The sequence below is a fragment of the Balaenoptera ricei genome, chromosome X, assembly GCF_028023285.1.
Source record: "Balaenoptera ricei isolate mBalRic1 chromosome X, mBalRic1.hap2, whole genome shotgun sequence".
Classification (NCBI taxonomy): domain Eukaryota; kingdom Metazoa; phylum Chordata; class Mammalia; order Artiodactyla; family Balaenopteridae; genus Balaenoptera; species Balaenoptera ricei.
Window position 1 is genome coordinate 82,519,382 of NC_082660.1, and position 6,333 is coordinate 82,525,714.

A 6,333-nucleotide genomic window follows, 5' to 3' on the forward strand; every position below is an offset into this window, starting at 1 on the left:
GGAGACTAAAGACAGCTGCTTCAAAGTCACAATTCCTCACCCAGTTTCTGGACCTAAGTGAATATTCAGACCTGGACTGGAACCCAGTGACTAAAGGAAAGGCCAGGCCCCGGGAGGATGAACACTACAACATAATGACAAGTGTATACGTTACCAATTTCCCCAGTCCTGCCTTAAGGGACCAAGGGACCAAACATTTCAAGGACTATCTGATTCAGGATTCAAATTGATATCCAGACATTTAAAACATAGTAATGGCCTTGATGTTACAATTATAGTGTATAGGAGCCAAAAAGTAAATAGAGTACCATCAAGGGTAAGGCTTACAGTGGGTCCACTGGGTCCATAGATCCACTCAGTGGTCATTTCTTCAGTCCCCAAATATATCATTGGAAATCTCATACCTAGTAAGGGACACATTCCAAATATTGGTTCTTTGCTCTGTGAGATAAGAACTATCATCCTTAGTTAGGAAGATCAATTAGAAGTATCTGAAACTTACTTGCCTACACACTACAAACAATATAGTAAATCAAAAACAGTATTGTATCATGGTGAAATGACCAGCATTAGTGCCACTCTTAAGGACCTAAAGCATGCAGGGCTGGTGGTCCTGGCCCCTAAGAAAACAGACATGTTTTGGAGGATGACAGCAGAATACCACAAACTCAATCCATTAGTAGTCCCACTTCCAGCTGCAATACATGTGGTATCTTTGATAAAGTAAATTAAAATGCCTCAGGTATATATTAAGTGACCATTGATCTGTAAAATGTTGCTTTCCATTCTGTTCAGAAAGGTTGATTTAAAACAGTTTACATTCACCAGGAATAGAAAATAGTATACATTTATGGTACTGTTAACTCTCCCACTCTTTATCATAGTATATTTTGAAAAGACCTTGACGTTCTGAATATTCAGCAGAACATCACGCTGACTTACTATACCAATGGCTTCTTATTAATTAGCCTAGGTAAGTGAGAAAGAGCAAGCATGTCACAATCCTCTCTAAAATACAGATATACAACTGTGCTGTGCCAAGACTTATTACAGCCTAAGGCAAAGGAAAAAATAAATAATATTGATCCTATCTTTATTTAAACATTTGATCATTTGTTCATCATGGAATTTTTGGATAATTTGACTTTTTACAACATTGCATTAAATATTATTTATCTTGATTGCTGTGTTTTTTGCTGCCCTCTTAATTCCTGTGGTGGGTCCCTCATTTGCTTCACCCTAATCCCAACTCTGCAGAGACTCAGGAAATTAGTGAAGATGTTGAGGATCCAGTGGCCTGCAACAGATTGGGACATTTTATCCAAAGTAAAGAAAAGTTATTGCATCTCTCACCACCTCTAAGGGGAAGCACAACATCTAGGAGGCCTTTATGGGAATTGGAGGTTGCACATTCCATACTTAGGAATACTGCTCCCACCTCTATACCAGATGATATGAAAGACTGTTATCTTTCAGTGAGACTCAGAGCAAGAAAGGGCTCTGTAGCATGTCTGGGCTGCAATGCTTGGGTCATGTGATACAGCAGACCCTATTGTATTGGAATATCACTGGTGGGAAAAGACATCATGAAAAATTGATGATAACCCTAATAGGAAAACCACAACACGAACCCCAGTGTTCTAGAAAGGGTCATGCTGTCTGTAATAGATAATAACTTGAAAAATAGCTCCAGAAATGCTGCTGGGTCCCAATAAAGACCTAGTAACTGATAATGTATATCAATTGCCCATAGTAACATGAGTTCTGTTAGACTCACAAAGACATATGGCCAGGCAGGTCCAGCAGCAATTCATCAAAATGCAATTGATACAACAGGGATCAAGTCTTACCTAAGTAAGACTAAATGCCATATGTAAGCTGCCTGAGCATGTATCCAAGATTCTTATATCATCTACTATGGTTGCATCTATACCTCTCTCTCATTCCATAACTTGACTTTCTCCAACTTGACTTTAATCTCTGCCATGTGCCTGGTTTTAGTCAATGAGATGTTAACAGAGGTGCCAGAAGCAGAGGCTTTAAATTTATTTGTGTGGTTGGGAAGGTTGTTTGTACATCTGCCATTGCTGTGAGTAGACTATGTGGCTAGCCTGCTGCTCTCAAGAGGGGAGTGAGCAACATGCAAAACAAAACTATGCAGTCATCATAGCCTAAACCAAGTTCACCTCAGTGGACCTGTAAAATTGTGAATAAAAAATAAATGCCTATTACAATATGCCACTGAGATTTCCTGGTTGTTTTGCACACAGCAGTACTGCACTAATATATAAAACAATAATTGCAAGACTAAATTAAAACTTCAGAAACAAAAATAGAACTCAACTAAACGTTTTCTTCAAAGAAAAGGAAAAACAATAAAAGGATAAGATTGTATCTACCAGGGAAATACTAACCAAAAATGAAAAAAAAGCGGTATAGTTACATTAATACCCAGCAAATAAGACAAGAAGTATTATTAGAGATAGAGTCATTTTATATTGATAAAAGACTCAGTTCAATAAGAGTATATACAGTCCTAAACTTTCATCTAATAACATAGCTTCAAAACATACAAAAAAAATTTAGCAATACTCAAAATAAAACCAGACAAATGCACAATTATAGTTGGAGATTTTTACAAGACTTAATAGCTGAGAGAACAAGTAGTCCAATAAAATCAGTAAGGATATATGAGATTTGAACAATGAGGCTTACAAAGTTGACCTAATTGTCATATATACAATATAACATCCAACAAATACAAAATAGAGATTCTTTCAAATGCACACAGAAACTTTACAAAAAATTGACTATATTAGTCCACAAAATAATTCTCAACAAATGTTGAAGGGATACAATCATGCAGAGCATACTGTCTGACTGCACTAAAACTAAGCTAAAAATGAATAAGAAGAAGCTTTGAAGAAATACAAATATTTAGAAATTGAGCAATACAATTTTCATAACTCATGGGTCAGAAAAGAAATCCAAAAGGAAATTAAAAATACTTTGAACCAGAAGGTAATGAAATACAACATATCAAAACTTGCAGGACATAGCTAATCAAGACATAGATTTTAATAGCTTTAAATGAAATTTTTGGAAAATAAAAAAGCTAAAGATTCATGATCTAAACAAACATCTCAACTGGCTAGAAATTACAGCAAATTATACCAAAAGAAAATGTAAGCAAGGAAATAATAAAGATAAGAGCAGAGATCAATAAAAAATAATATAATACCACCATAGCAAAATCAATAAAAATTATAAAACAGTACTGTTTTTTCCCCTTTGGAAGAACAAATAATATTAAATAACATTAAAAATAAGAGAGGTGGTCCTAATTACCTATATCAAGACATCATTACATATTAGATAGATAACATAGGTTATTATGAATTATCTTATACCCACACATTTAAAACTTTGGATTAAATGGACAAATTTATTTTAAAAAGCCAACTCTGAATAATGACAGAAAAGACAGAGCAATCTTAGTTTTTCTCTAGTTATTAAACAAATTGAATCCATAAGTGAAAACACTTCTCATAAAGAAATTTCCAGATCCAGATATCTTGACCAGTGAACACTTCTTAATATATATGGAGGAAATAACATCAGTGTTTCACAAAATTTTCCACTGAATAATATAAGAGATAATCAACTTTTTCATTTGTTTTATGAAACCAGTATAACCTTGGTAAGAAACAAAAATAACATTTCTTTACCATTACAAATATAAGTGCAAAAGTTCAAAACAAAATATTACCAACTCATATACTCTGATATACGAAATCTATAGAAAATGCATTATTCCATCATTAGTTTTATTTCAGGCAGGCAGGGTTAGTTTAACATTTGAATATTAATCAGAATAACTTATCAAATTAATAGAGTAAAGGAGAAAAATCATATGATCATGTCAAGAGACACAGGAAAAAAATCAATAAAATTCAATGAGTCATTCATGTTAAAAGCTTTTAGTCCATCAAAAATATCAACAAAAACCCTATAGTAAATATGATGCTTAATGGTAGAATACTGAAAACTTTCCTGTTAAAATTAGGAATGAGACAAAGATATTATTATAACATTTATTCAATGTTATACTGGAGTTTCTTGCTACTGCAAGAAGGCAAAAAATTAAATAAAAGGTATAAAGTTTAGGAAAAAGGAAATAAAACTGTCATTATTCACATTGACATCAATGACATGTACTGTCATTGATGAGTGCATAGCATGTCCAAAAAATCTATACATAAACTAGTAGAGATAATAAAGTGAATTTAGTAAAGTCACAGGATATAGTCAGTATACAAAATCAAATGTTTTACTATATGCTAGCAATACGCAATTAGAGAGTGAGGTGGTTAAAAAGAAGTCATTTACACTAGCATAAAAGAACCTCCCAAACATCTGGAAACAAATCTAGCAAAAATAGCCAAAATACTGAATAAACCTTGCTGTAAGGAATTAAAGAAGTGCTAAGTAAACAGATACGTGGATTGGAAGATTAAATATTAAAAAGCTGTCATTTCTTCCTAAATTGAGATGTATAATCAATGCATTCTCAATCCAAACCGAGTAGGGTTTTTTTGTTGTTCTTCTTCTTCTGAAGAAATTATCATTATGATTCCAAAAATATATGGAAATGAAAAGGCCCAAGAAGAGCCATAAAAATCGTGAATAAGAATAACCATATTGGAGGATTTAAACTACCAGATATCGAGTTATAAAAGTACATTATTTAGAGCACCATCTCAATCTATATTGTATCAATAGTTATTTGGGTATCTAATTTTAGTAAAAGATAGATTACATAAATTATGATACATTTATAGAATATAAAGCTCTGCAGCCATTAAAATTTATGAAGTTCCATTTTACTGATTTTGATATTGAATTTATAAAAGTCTATTTTATTTATTTTACTGATATTACTAATTTAAACATGGTTTATGAGATTCCACTTATTTAAAACGGCATTTTGTACACATAATAGAATATCAGGAAGGATGTTTTCAAATGTGAGTAGTGATTATCTCTGGATAGTGTGATTTGAGAGGTGAAGTTTATTTTTCTGTAAACTTTTGGTGAATTTATCATCATAAAAATATTTATGTTTGAAAAAACACACACACTAGAATGCCTCACTGGGATGAGAGTAGAAAAAGAAAATCTCTCCTACTTGACCCATTTGTTATTGAAGCAACCACTTTAGGCTTAATCTCGGAGCCTGAGCCAACAACTTTTCCCAGGTACATGTCTGAATATTTTCTTGCATGCCAAAAACTCACATGGCAATAGTAAAAGGAAATATTTACAGCCATGACTTCACTAGCTAAAAAATACCTCTCATTAATATTTAACAGGAAGAGGGAAAAGAAAAAAGAAGTAGAGTTGGGAAGAATATATGTACGTTATGTACTCAAAAACTTCCTATTCCACGTTTATGATTACCCGTTGCATATCAAAGTAGAAAATTGATAAGTGTGTTAAGTTTTTATGATTAGTATCCGGGTGAAACCAAAGTTAACTTTAGTTGAGATAAGTACCCAGATGTTCATATATTTAACTGAGAATGATTAACTCTTCTGTCTCTCTGTCTCTGTCTCTCTGTCTTTGTCTCTTTCTCCCTCCTCCTCTTTCTCTTTCCTCTCCCTTCTGAAATTTAGGTGAGAGATTTTAGCTATGAAAGTCTGTCAAAAGTGATTGCTGTGGGCTTCCCTGGTGGCCCAGTGGTTGAGAATCTGCCTGCCAATGCAGGGGAGACGGGTTGGAGCCCTGGTCTGGGAGGATCCCACATGCCGCGGAGCAACTCGGCCCGTGAGCCACAACTACTCAGCCTGCGCGTCTGGAGCCTGTGCCCCGCAACAAGAGAGGCCGTGACAGTGAGAGGCCCGTGCACCGCGATGAAGAGTGGCCCCCACTTGCCACAACTAGAGAAAGCCTTCGCACAGAAACGAAGACCCAACACAGCCAAAAATAAATAAATAAATAAAAATTAAAAAAAAAAAAGTGATTGCTGTTAAGTTTTGCTATGTATGTCTGGAAATCCTATAAAAGTTACTCATTTTCTGACGTGTTTTAACAATCTCTGCTTTTCACCTAATGTGAGAAAAATGATGTCCAAAGATAAATCAAATATAGAATACAGAATACTTACTCAAAATTTTTTTCATGAAAAAGTGAAGCATTATAGAATTAAATATTTTACTTTTTCAGTTAGCGAGGTAGTGTATTTATAGAAACAGTGCTTAAAAATATAATGCATTAATTTTTATTCTTTAGGTACAATTGACTGATTTCTGAATGAAAAATGTCTTGAATCTT